At 30.5% G+C, this 13,089-nt stretch overlaps 1 long non-coding RNA gene across 1 annotated transcript; it reads right to left on the bottom strand.

The window, feature by feature from the left end:
* Window positions 1-8,146: 8,146 nt before the first annotated feature.
* On the bottom strand, window positions 8,147-9,437 carry LOC143053406 (uncharacterized). Its single transcript, XR_012971326.1, has 3 exons — window positions 9,320-9,437; window positions 8,891-8,944; window positions 8,147-8,343 (listed from the first exon to the last, which is right to left on the bottom strand). It is a non-coding gene; the product is annotated as an uncharacterized LOC143053406 (long non-coding RNA).
* Between the last annotated feature and the right edge of the window lie 3,652 nt (window positions 9,438-13,089).

Here is a 13,089-nt window from a genome sequence, read left to right as displayed (position 1 = left end):
TTTGACAAAAAAAACATCTGAAAAGTGACGTTTTTTGGCATATTTGATAGATTTTTCATAATTAAGCTTGAATCAGAGCATTTTTAATGACTAACTCAGTTAAAATCTTTTACTTAAAATAATTGAATCAATTTAATTAGACACTTAAGTGTTTGAAAAGTGTCCAAAATCTTTCGTTCGATGAACCTAAAAATTGGAGGCCAAAATCGGCCCTTACCGGACCTAATACTTTCATATATGTGACGTACTTTAAATATTTTCATAAATTAGACAATTCCTCTACATACTTTGTTGACAGAACAAATTTAAAAACAGATGCATTTGTATAAAATGCTTTTGAATATACAATTCGCTTGAATATTTCAAAATATAATTTTATCCGTACAATATGTATTAATGTAAACATTTTTAAAATGGTTAATTCTATCCGAATTTGTCACTTAAGGTAGCAATTTCAAAAGTAACTGCAAATTAACAAAAAATCCATTTGCTATTGTTTTTGTTACTTATTGACATTCTAAAACAAAGATAAATGTGTTGCGATATCTTGCTCTGTTAATAATTGTTGATGATAGTCAGTTGGAATATAAACAAATGCACGTGTTTGACAAGATAAGAACATATGGGTTGTACTTTGTTGTTAGCCAATATAATCATTTGTTAAATGTATGACCGCTTCCAAGCTGTTTAAATAACTATAATACCTGATAAAGGTAGTTCCTGAAAAGCGCTTCGGACGTACGAAATTATTAAACGTATTGTTTTCATTTTGGTATGAAAAAAAGGATGGATAAGGGTTTATAGAAAAAAGATGATAAAGGAGTTTTAAAAAAATATTTAATCCTGCACAAGTCTGCACGAGTTGTTGCTTTGGTTGCCTCCAAAATACCCATCACTTTAAGGTTCCACAATGTTTATTAAAACTCATCACAAATACCTCTTAATGTAAGCATTTTTTATGTATTTCTTTTGTTTTCATGAAGCAGGGTTAACAACCTAATAATTTACCATAAAAGTTAAGAGTTGGTCTTTGAAACAATGCACAGATAATAGCATTACGATATATATTGGCCATTGGAAACTATATCTCAATAACAGCACACAAAAATGGTCAGCTACATGAACCTATTTTGAAACTGGAATCGTCGAAACTCTGCTTAGTCAATTTAGATTTTTTGTAGAAACTTTTCTGGTTTGTTTATTCATATGTTTGTAAGTATTCTAGTTTGTATTAATTGTTTATTAAAAGGCAATATCACCTCTAAATCACCGAAATTCTACAATTATATATAAAAAGCTGAATGAGAACTGTCATTATTTGATGCGCTTTTACAATATTTTATTATTCTAGCTAAGGCTTTACATATGCAACAGCTAATTCATCAAAAACAAAGCGTACTTTTGAGTAAATAAAAATAACGATCCAAAATGGTACTGTGTAAAACCCGTTATAACGCAAAATTATTTGTTTTGTAGAGATGAAGTCAAAATATCTACACCATTGCTGTCTTGACTGGAGAGAACTTGGAGTACACAGCAAGAATATTGAAGTACATGCAGCGGGTTCGGTTTCTTCAATTCAAAAGGCCGACTATGAAGTAAAAATAATCGATGGAATTGGTGGGGGAAAAGAAACACTGGTTGAAGCATGTGATAACGAGTACCGCGATATTAATCGAGACAATATTACAGATGATCTTCATTTCATTGCTCAAGCTGTTCGAAATGTTTCAGCTAGAATGTCAGCAAATCCTACGAATGTTCAGTTTCTGAGTCAGATAGAAATGCCCAAGATTAAATGCATACCAGGAGATTCTGGAATGTGTATTTACGTACGAAACCCCGCCGATAAAAAATTTTGGTGCATTGAAATGGCTATTGCATCAGCTCCTTCAGGTGGATGTATTATCACTCCTTTGAAAGCTATCCTTAAGCAGTTCAATTATAATCTTAAATGCTGATTATGTTTTTGTATTGAGTATTATAATTGCACTTTTGTATGCTTTTTCGCCTGGTGCTATTCATGCAACAACCATTTTACTTCCATTATGTTTATATATTGGATTGGACTCTTAATGTAAGTTTTCGTCCTAAAAAAAGTGGTATGCGGTGCTCGTCTATCACTTAACTTATTATCCAATACAGATGTTAATCAGTATCTAAAGATGCTTTGGTGGTACGCTTGAATGATTACATCATAAATCTCAAAATGCATGCTATCTAATATCAATATATATAGTTATCAAAGGTACCAAGCTTATCTAATATGTCAGACTTGCATTTCGTCTATATAAGACTCATCAGTGACGCTCAAATCAAAATAATTATAACACCAAACAGTTGAAAAGCATTTAGGACCCAAAATTCCAAAACGTTGAGCATAATACGTATAAGGTAATTTATGCCTGGGTTAAAAAAATCCTTTGTATTTCGAGAAAATGATACTTTTGTATATATAAATATATTTGTTTCTTTTGTGTCACTACCAGTCAGTTATTCATGCGATATTATTTTGTCTGTTGCAGAATTTTTTTTAACCGTTCATGTTATTGCAATTGATTTGAATATCATATTAACTACTGAACAATTAATTCATAAATGTTTGTATAAAGGGTTGTGGCCTATTATTTCCTGAAAAACTCATTAATCCTAGAAATTTTTTAATAGAACTGTTTCAATTTGGAAAGATTTTGATGCTTAAATATGGTATTGATATGATCTGTCCTTAAGTCCATCAGTTCTAATACAAACTTTTATTAATTAACATTTCAATTTGAATATATATTTGTAATATATGCTAATAGACGTTAAAATCAAACAATCTAGTAAAACATAATAATTGCATAAATGTGTGTATTCATAGGCTTAAATATATATGGTTTTGATATGCTTTGTTGTTAAGTGGTTGTATTGAGCTGTTTATATCTTTTGAGTGAAAAAAATCATGCATTACTTTCAAGTTGGTACTTTTTGGTTTTCTCTTTTATTGAAATTTAACTTACATTTCATTAAAATCGTCAATAAATCGTTATTGTAGGATGATTGTTTGAGACAGGGTTCTTTCAACAGTTGCTCGGTGCTTTTTTAAAGTACTTCTTAATATGTTTTAAATTTCAATACTTTTCAAAAGTTGAATAAATATTAAACATTAAATATGCATGCACCATCAGTATCAATTTTTCTCAAATATTTGGGAAGATATTTTACTGTAAGACAGAGAGCCAGACAAAAAAGGACATCTTGAAAAAGAAATACATCATGTTTTTATCTGTTTATCCGCTGCTAATTAAAATTGTAATTAAATCTTTATACTGGTAAACAAAATGCTTTAAGAAAAAAAAGGTATAATACACTCCAGAACTATCTGCCTAGAAAGGGGATACCAATCGATAAATTATGGAATCTCTACAACCTTGAAATTATTCCGAGTTACAGAAACGTTCGGAAAATTCTCTCATTTGCATGTGATGGCTTTTATAAGCCATCCTTATTTTGTATTTATGCTCTTATGTTTAAAAGTTAATTTCGACTACAACTAGCCCCATTATATTGTTGAAGAGCGACATAAGAACAAACCTATAGAAAGGTCACATAGGACTTGTTATTTTTGTTCTCATAATGATATTGAAGATGAGTTTCATTTTTTAATAAACTGTCCATTGTATAATAAAAGTCGGGAATCATTGTTTGCACAAGCTCATGAGCAATATCAAAATTTTAATAACTAAGACTGCAAATCAAAATTTTAATGGTTAATCACCACTGAAGATAAACATATACTTAAAAAGTTATGTATTTTTCTTATCAAGAGTTTTGAATTGAGATTCACAAATTCTGTTAAAGGCTAAATCTCTTTTAGTTTACCCATACATTTGTGTATATATTTTAAATTCAAAAATCAAATTTAAACACACATTTCTCTATCTATGTGTATGAATATTTCATCTATTAATATGTAAATGCTTATATATGCATTAATAAACTGCGGTCAAATCTCTAGCTTATCATATTCTTGCAATTGTGAAAGAAATAGAATTATATACATAAATATCTAGTAATTGGTTGCTGTGTGTATATGTGAGAAAAATACCCTTATACAATGTTACATCTAATCCGTTGGGGCTGCATTTCATTTTTATGCAGCTCAAAACACCATATTTGTTTAAAGGGGAATAATCCTTACAGAAATTGATTGTCTCCCATATTACTTTCTCTTCCATGTGCATGCAATAACTGTTCAATGTTCTATTGTCATGTATTTCATTGTATTATTTCATTGTTATAACACAAACCATTGTTATCATTGTATGAAATTTAAAAGGGTCCATATTGTGATTAATAAAGTATTCTTATTCTTATTGAACTCAAATACACCGCTATGTCTATATTAACATTTTGTACATAGATAGAATTTATATCAGTGTTTTATTTATGTGCTTTGATTGTTTTCAGTTATTTTTTTATTTATTTGCATTGACTGTTTTACCTTCTTATCATCTGGAAAACCTGTTGTGCGATACTTACATGCACTATATGGTTTGCCGAGACATTATTCAGTCAAATCAAGTACATTCTACTTATCAATATACTTTGTTGGATATTTGAAACTACCATCGTTATCAAAATTGATGTTTTAAATTGAGAATGGAAATGGGGAATGTTTCAAAGAGACAACAACCCGACCATAGAACATACAATAGCAGAAGGTCACCAACAAGTCTAAAATGCAGCGATGTTTGTTAGTTTTTCAAATAAGTGATTGGTAAGTGCACAAATGCAGGTTTTTCACCGATTACCTTAAAGAGCTACGCATAAATGGAAAATATGGGTTACTGTTTAAATATAAGTCAGTTTATACATCCCTTGTTTATGGAGACAAAGATGCATAATTTTGCAATCATCATTTTGAAGTCTAATTTAGCATAAAAAAGACAACCACCTACATGAGGGCCTTGATGAGATTTACAAATTAAAAAATCAAGGAGAAAAACAAAAATTATAAAGAAATAAATATTGAGTGTATTTTAAAGAACACGGAAATTGACAAAAACATAATACGGAAAATGGCCTTAAAGTGAAAACAAAACATATAGAAATGATAAACTCCCCCTATATGATATATAAGGCATGGAGATGTTATTGTTACAGATCAGCTGAATTATCTATAGTAAAGGATCCTACAAATTAATGCAAGATACAGTCACAGAAAATAATTATATTTATAAGAACGTCTGAGTCAGTGACAACTCTACAACAGATTTATCCATCGGATCACCAGCAATGATGGTGATACATGGCTGTGTACATTATGTATATACAACTCATCTAAACATCAACCCAACAATGTTAGATCTGTAAATTTGCTTTCGCAATATTTTTGTTCTTCCCTCGCCGGTATTCGAACCCATGCTACTGAGATATCGTGGCACCTAATCGCCTGCACTGTAGCCGTCCCGCTAGACCACACGACCACCTGGGCTTCACAAAAATAAAGCTTTCGGTGGCCATGTGTTACCTTTCCTCGTCAGTTTTAATCTAGCGTCGTACTACAGTACATGATATATAAGGCATGGAGATGTTATTGTTACAGATCAGCTCAATTATCTATAGTAACGGATCGTACAAATTAATGCAAGATACAGTCACAGAAAATAATTATATTTATAAGAACGTCTGAGTCAGTGACAATTCTGTTTCTGTTTCATATTTCAGATACTTTACACATGTTCTTTGCAAAATTTTTAACCATTTCCTGTGTGATGCTGGTTTCCTATCACACATATATATAACATATATATATATATATTGCTAACCTGCTATGCTTCCGGTGTATGCATTTAATTTTTACTAGAACTTAACTCTTGGCCATTACCTTAGATTATTTTCAATTCAATAACAGTAATTCCCGCCTTATCCCAATATAAGAACTTCAATTCTTTAAATATTGAGTCAGGACTGAAGATCTATCAAAGATCAATACATGCTCAAGCATCTTATACTCTAATATTATGCAATTTGTTTAAATAATAAAAAAACAATACCAAAATTGAGACTCATAACATGGCCTTCATAATATTGTAAATATATGGTTAGCGTGATCCATTCAAGACAAACAATTTTGCAACTCCAGTCTAAACAGAGTATGTTTTAATTATTATACAGGCACATATTTGTTTCAAAACAATTTTTTGTATTAACTAGATTTTTTTAAAGTTAATTCCGGTTGAAGTAAGTAAGCTTATTAAATAATTTGTGTATTCTCTTTTTTACCCTCAACACACACTCGCAATCAAAAGTTTGGTGGTCATTATATGTACCTTAACAAACAATGGCAGCCAATATGGCTTCTTTTTTAATGTGATATCATATAATTCAATATGTATCTGCATTTGTATTTTTTGAATATTTATCTGTATTTTATAAGTATAGCTTTCTTTGGCTTGTTTTTATTAAATGTGGTGTACTCATTCATTTTATATTAAAAAAAATAATACCAAATAAATACTTGTTTATCAAACTCTGGACATTCGTTCTAAAAGCAGGTAGCCAAATCAGTAACTGCTTTATTGAAATTAGAGATCTGTTTGTCAATGAGACAAGTTTTCTCCAGAGATTCAGGAACTTTGATGTCAGCAACTGTAAGTCACTGTACAGACTTTACACCGAATAATACCCAAACCATGTTTAAAAAACAGGGACGAAATATATCAAAGGGACAGTCAAACTCATAAATCGAACATAAACTGACGACGCCTGGCTAAAAATGAAAGAACACAAACATACAAACAATAGAACACATAACATAACATAGAAAACTAAAGATATATATACCATGAACAAATGGAAATGATTTGAATGATGGTTCCCGTCAAAGTACTGATTGATAGCTGTCCACTGAAACAAAATTTTATCTTAGTAAAATACTAGAAAATAGTATATTAACTTTAGAAAACAAATAATCAAAAACAACATGAGAAACTGAAACAATCACAGGTACTAAATTTGAGAAAGGCACATTTAGAATGCGGCGGGGTCAGAGTAACGATTGTTGATATCATGCGTGCCGTTGCCAACATAAGCGTCATAAGGAAACAAACAAAAGTTAGTATTGGTTACGTCAGTAAACACAAAGGTTCTTGTACAGAAGACTGCTGTTCTGTCGGACAGGCTTGATATCAAACATTTTTTATCAAACATTTTTTCGCTGTATGTGAATTTCTGTACTTCCTCACTAAAAGCAAAAGTAGTATACCGGTGTTTAAAATTCATTAATCTTTTGAGAGAAAACAAATCTGGACTAAAAACTAAAAACAAGGGTAACACATCGACTATAGGATATAAACAACAGATTTCGTAGACCATGTATAACTAGCAAGATTATAGTTCACTTCCTAAATATAAAGTTATATCATGTTTATCGAGTTGGTCATCTTTTGTAGGAAAGAAAAATAAACGGAACAACATAATCACTGAAGTGCAACAAAAACAAACGCCAACATACATAGAAACGAACTGTTTGATAACAACTGCCACATTCCTGACTTGGTACAGGATATTTCAAGAAATAAAGTGGATTGAACTCGGTTTAATGGATAGCCAAACTTCTCCTGTTAATGGCAATGTAAATCAATATAGCTAAAAAAAACATTATGTGACAGGAATACAGCACAAACAAATTTAAAACCACTCCGCACAAACACACGCTCAAATATATAATTTATAGTCGTTACAACATTTCAACCGCAGAAGAACAATTACCGTCTTCAACAGGAAGCAGGTATAGGACGGAAATGGCCGGTCTATCGGGATTTTTTTTTTGCAAGAGTTCTTTAACGGTCAGAGATCGGTTTTTTTTTTGTTTTTTTTTTAACAGGCCAAAGATCGAAGCATTTATCCGTTATATGAGGGTCGGATTGTACAATGTAATAATCCGCAGATTTAGCTAAGTACTAATACATGCCTTACAGCCAACAGTTGCCGAATTTTTGCATAAGGTTTCCTTCTTTCGTGTAATGTGTAAAGATGACTATTGGGAAAGTCATATTTTTTATAAATGATGGACAATACTTAATATTTGTACGATAAAACGTAAGATGTTCCTGTCAGTTTTCGAACTCGATGTGTAAAAATAAAGAAATATTTTGAGCACAAAAGTATGATTTAATACAACAAGATGATAATATCAAGCTCATTTTGCATAATGAAATAAAATTACGGAGATCCTTCATGTCATTTTTCCCTGACTGTACAATCGATTGATCAATTATAGTTACTATGTTTGAACAGTCATATAATCCATTGCTTCCTCGGTGGACGGATTTGGTGGTATTTCTTTCGATTTTTCTGAAACATAAACAAAATCTAAGATTTGATTCGGATATGATTACAATCTGATATTTCACCTTACTATGTTAGAATTGCTGTTAGTGTAAGAATATGAAAGCATCCCGCAAGAATTCAAATAAGGGGACCTTTCTACATCCAATCAAATATACGCATTCTGTAAGTTTTTGTAGGTGTTATATCAGGATAATATCAGGAAATAGTATGTTTTCGATAGTCATTTAAAAACATTGTTTCTATTTATCCACTGATAAAATCATGTATGTTTTGTTTTTAATTTATTTTTATATGTTTTATAATTAGATGAGTTGAAAAAAAACCTTTACATTTTGCTAGTGTTCTTTTTTTTCGTTGTCTGTTTTCTTAAGAGTAATTTTTTGACTAGATTTTGTTTTTACGTTAATTGTCATCGCATTGTCAATGTTGCTTTCAACTCAAGAGTTTTAGATGTCCCCTCGGTATCTTCCGTCTCTAATTTGCAGCGGGTGTAAAACAAAAGCAAGATTTAAAGAATTATAGCTTTACTAGTACATGTATATTTAGGTACCTGCTGAACTTGACCCGTACGGGTAGTCGTCTGATGAGGACGGAGCTGACCTCTCTAAAATATTAAGAAAGCAACGTCTAACATACATAAAAAAACAAGCATATTCATATGATTTCAAATATGAAGGAATAGTTTTAGAAGATGGTTGATAAGTGGAAGGTAAACATTTATGCAATGAAAAAATCTCAGTAACTCATAAATTTTATTTTCACGCTCAATGTTAAAGATATGTAACGATGCAAAAATTTAGAAATCTGATAATTAAAATGACTGTAGGTACAGCATAGGAAAAATGTATGATCAGAACGACGACAATTCACGTATAAATGCAATGGATTAAATTCTAGTCTCTGAAATATTGACAATGTCTGCTTTCTTTTTATTTAATGCAGGACTGATTAGTAAAACAAAAACAAAAACAAAACTTACCTATATTCATCTTTTTTAGTTCGTCACTTAGGTCAGAATCAGGTATTGTCCTGGTTTTACCAATACTTGTAAATATACGATCTATAACTTTGTTAGCATCAAAGTTAGCTATTGCAAAAAACATTTAATAAAACGGTGAAAATATTAACAAACAATGTAATAATGAACGGACAAAATGTATTTAAAAAAAAGTGATATAGTACGATATCCTATAATTTACATGTTTATGAACAATAAAATATCTTATATCATAAAGCTTTTAAGATTCAGTTTTTTGTTTGTGTTTGTGTTTGTGTGAGTATGTGTATGTGTGTGTTTGTTTTTGGCATTTACAATAAGTGTTTAACCAAGAAAGTAATACAATGTAATGTTTCGTCTTCCGGAGAATTTAAGGCAACAGACTATATATTATTAAGGTTAATGCAATTTTGTGTTAATTTCTATAGCTTTTGCTATTCAGCTCAGCGATTTTAAAGGCATACGATACAGTTACAGGGGAGGTAATGACGTTGCTAACGTAAAATGTTACTTTCGCGATTTCAAACTATGACATATCGGGAAAAGATGCATTTTTCGACTGATTTGTATCATTCAAACTGATTTAATTTGAAAACGAGTGCATTGACCCTAATTTTTTAAAACGACATTTTGTTTCATTTTGCAGGGAGATTATGTGGACCAAATTTTATAAAACTGTAAATAATGCATTTTTTTTAATTTTGATAAATTTACAGCAAAAAATGACGTTTTTTGTCAATTCATGACCATTTGATAAATATGAGTTATTTCTATATAAAAAATGCATAAATTTTTCGAATACTTATAAAATACAGAAATTATAAATTATTTAACAAAAACAATTTGTGTTTATCTTTTAAAACAAAAAAAGTTATGTCTGTCTTTCGAAAGGGAAAATATGGCCAGAAATCCGAATTTTGAGCAAATATACAAAATTTCGACCTCATTTAAAAGAAGAACATAAAGGTATATTTGTTATTACTTATTTGATTTTATCAGGCAAAAAATAGCCTATATGGGATCAAAACTGTATCGTATGCCCTTAAGTTGTCGTGCAGTAGATATATTACAATATTTTGTATGCTCAAAATGGACCACATAAGATCAATTTAATTTTTTGTTGCATGGGAATCTTTTTGTATATTTCTAAGTGTTATAGCTGTATGACTTTCATGTTAAGACGTTTAAATTCACACATTTTTATATGTGCTGTGTATGTTCTATCTTCGCTCTAAATATATCAGATTTACCAATCATTATTTACTGTCTAGTCATATGCATGGTTTTACCATGATAATGGTTACATAAATGATTTTGATATTCTTTTATTTTTTATATTTTATAAAATTTTCTTTTGATATTATATTGTACATTTGATCTTTTGATTGTTATTAGCATTTTATAGTAATTGCTCTTTTTATACGTACATTTTGTGTTGGGTTTAATCTAAGAGCGAGCAATCATCTGTGTGCCTCTTTGTGTAGTGTGGTTGTAACTGTATTACATGTGGGATCATAAGGTTTTTAATGCGCTGAGCATAAATGAGTTTTGTGGTCCCTCAATACTGCCAGGATTGTTGCTATTGTTTTAACAGATTCCTTTTGTTAAGATCTACAGATGAAAGACCCCATTTAAACAACACTCTAACTTCGGATTTTTTTTATCCCTTGTCCACCTTTGATACAAAAACTGATGAATTTAAAAAATGTTTATATATGGTGATTTTTATCTTATTTTGATGGTAATGACATGAAATTATCTTAATGTGACACTCCAGTTAATTTTATGTCCATGTTTGTGGACGCTGTATATGCCCATCTTCGCTCTTATCATATCAGATGGACCAATCACTATTTACTGACTAGCCGCATACATGGTTTTACCATATAGGCTAGATATATTCAATAATTTTGATATTTTTTTTATATCTTATAAAATTTATTTTTTGATATCATATTTAGATACTAGTGGTCAAATTTGTAATAAAGAAATGTATGGTGTTATTACAAACAAAATCATTTGTCAAATAGCTATAAATTCTAATAATATGAGTCTCTGCTTCTTCAGTTTCAAAATAACAGGTTCCTTTGACAACTGACTAACAAAAAGTCTCTTTTTAGACAAAACCCTCATTTTGAAAATCAAAGAAACGACGTTGTGTACCTGTACCAGTATTGGCAAATTATAAATTCATTAAATTTTATGATTAATCAGATTTCGTTAGATTGGTTGTCTTTTCATTTTCTTTCGTGTGTGTGGGTTTTTTTTTTTTGGGGGGGGGGGGGTGAAGGATAAGAAAAAAGAGACACAACATTTAAAATAACCTATCAATCTACTTTTCCTCTTAAAATTACCGAATTCTTCTACCTGTGCAGACGTTTCTTGTATAACAATATCTGCTTCTTCCGTTGTATTTATTAGTCTGGGATAATCTCCCCTAAATCTATTTTAAATGTCATCTTCTAAGCCTTTGCATCTTCTACACAACTGGAATATATAAACAGCTGTGCACTAAATGAACATTTGAAATTTGGATCAAAATACAGATTAAAAAAGAAAATCTCTTCAGTGTAAAACTTTCTCTTACAGCATAGTCAAATGTGCCATATTTCATCATAGTATATAAGTTATTTTGCCACGTACTCCTTTGAATCAGCTAGAATTGTTGACATATGTACTACAACTAACATATTCCTCACCACAAAAAAGAACAATGAAAAGAGAAATGGTTTCTTTTTAACACCCCCATTTTTTTTTTATAAATCTTCGTTTTGAGTGTTTTTCTTTAGTCAATTTAACATCGTTTTAACATTTGTAAACAGGACTGCTTTTAGTTTCGGATAATCTGATTTTTTTTTTATAAAGGTAAGAGTCCTATAAGTATAACCCCTATTAATTTCGATGGCAGTGTCGCAAAACATTTTTTGAGTGGTAAATGAAATTTTTAATTTTTAAACATCAATTCAAAATGATATACCTACAATGGATATACCTTCTGAAATCTTATGAAGGTCTGTTTTTTATTTTCGAGTCCTTTGTCATTGTGATCAATTTCTATAGCCAATCCATAATCAATGATTCGAACAATAATCCGTTGATTCTTGTGTTGAAGTAAAATGTTTTACCCTGAACAAAATTAAAGAGATTAGTTCAACTTGGTGTGCTGCATTTGTTGACTACTCGATTAATTTTCTAAATTTACCCCTTGATGTTATTAATATATCAAGGTTAAATTAAAAATGAATATTATGAATATAATGAACTTAAAAATAAAAATACCGTGAAGAAGTAATAAAAATCATGGGAAGCACTAAAGATCATACACATAGAGAATGATGTGGGTTCATGCATGTTTGTGAGATCATCCCTCCCTCCCAAACTCTGAGACAGTTCATTACCAACTCACCATTGAAACAAAACTATTGTTATACCATATTATTTGGACAAAATCAGTAAACGAAAAATATCTTCCATGAGGCTGCCTTGTTTCACATTTTTGCGCCTGTCCCAAATCAAGAGCCTCTGGCTATTGTTAGGCTTGCATTATTTTTAATTTTTGTGTCTTGTGTACAATTTGGAGTTTAGTATGGCGTTCATTATCACTGAAATAGTACATATATTTGTTTAGAGGCCAGCTGAAGGACGCCTCCGGGTGTGGGAATTTTTCTCTGCATTGAAGACCTGTTAGTGACCTTCTGCTGTTGTCTGCTCTATTGTGGGGTTGTTGTCTCTTTGACACATTCCACATTTTC

Source organism: Mytilus galloprovincialis, chromosome 12 (genome assembly GCF_965363235.1).
Source record: "Mytilus galloprovincialis chromosome 12, xbMytGall1.hap1.1, whole genome shotgun sequence".
Taxonomy (NCBI): domain Eukaryota; kingdom Metazoa; phylum Mollusca; class Bivalvia; order Mytilida; family Mytilidae; genus Mytilus; species Mytilus galloprovincialis.
Note: the sequence above shows the minus strand (reverse complement) of the source record. Positions and strands in the feature narration are given on the sequence as shown.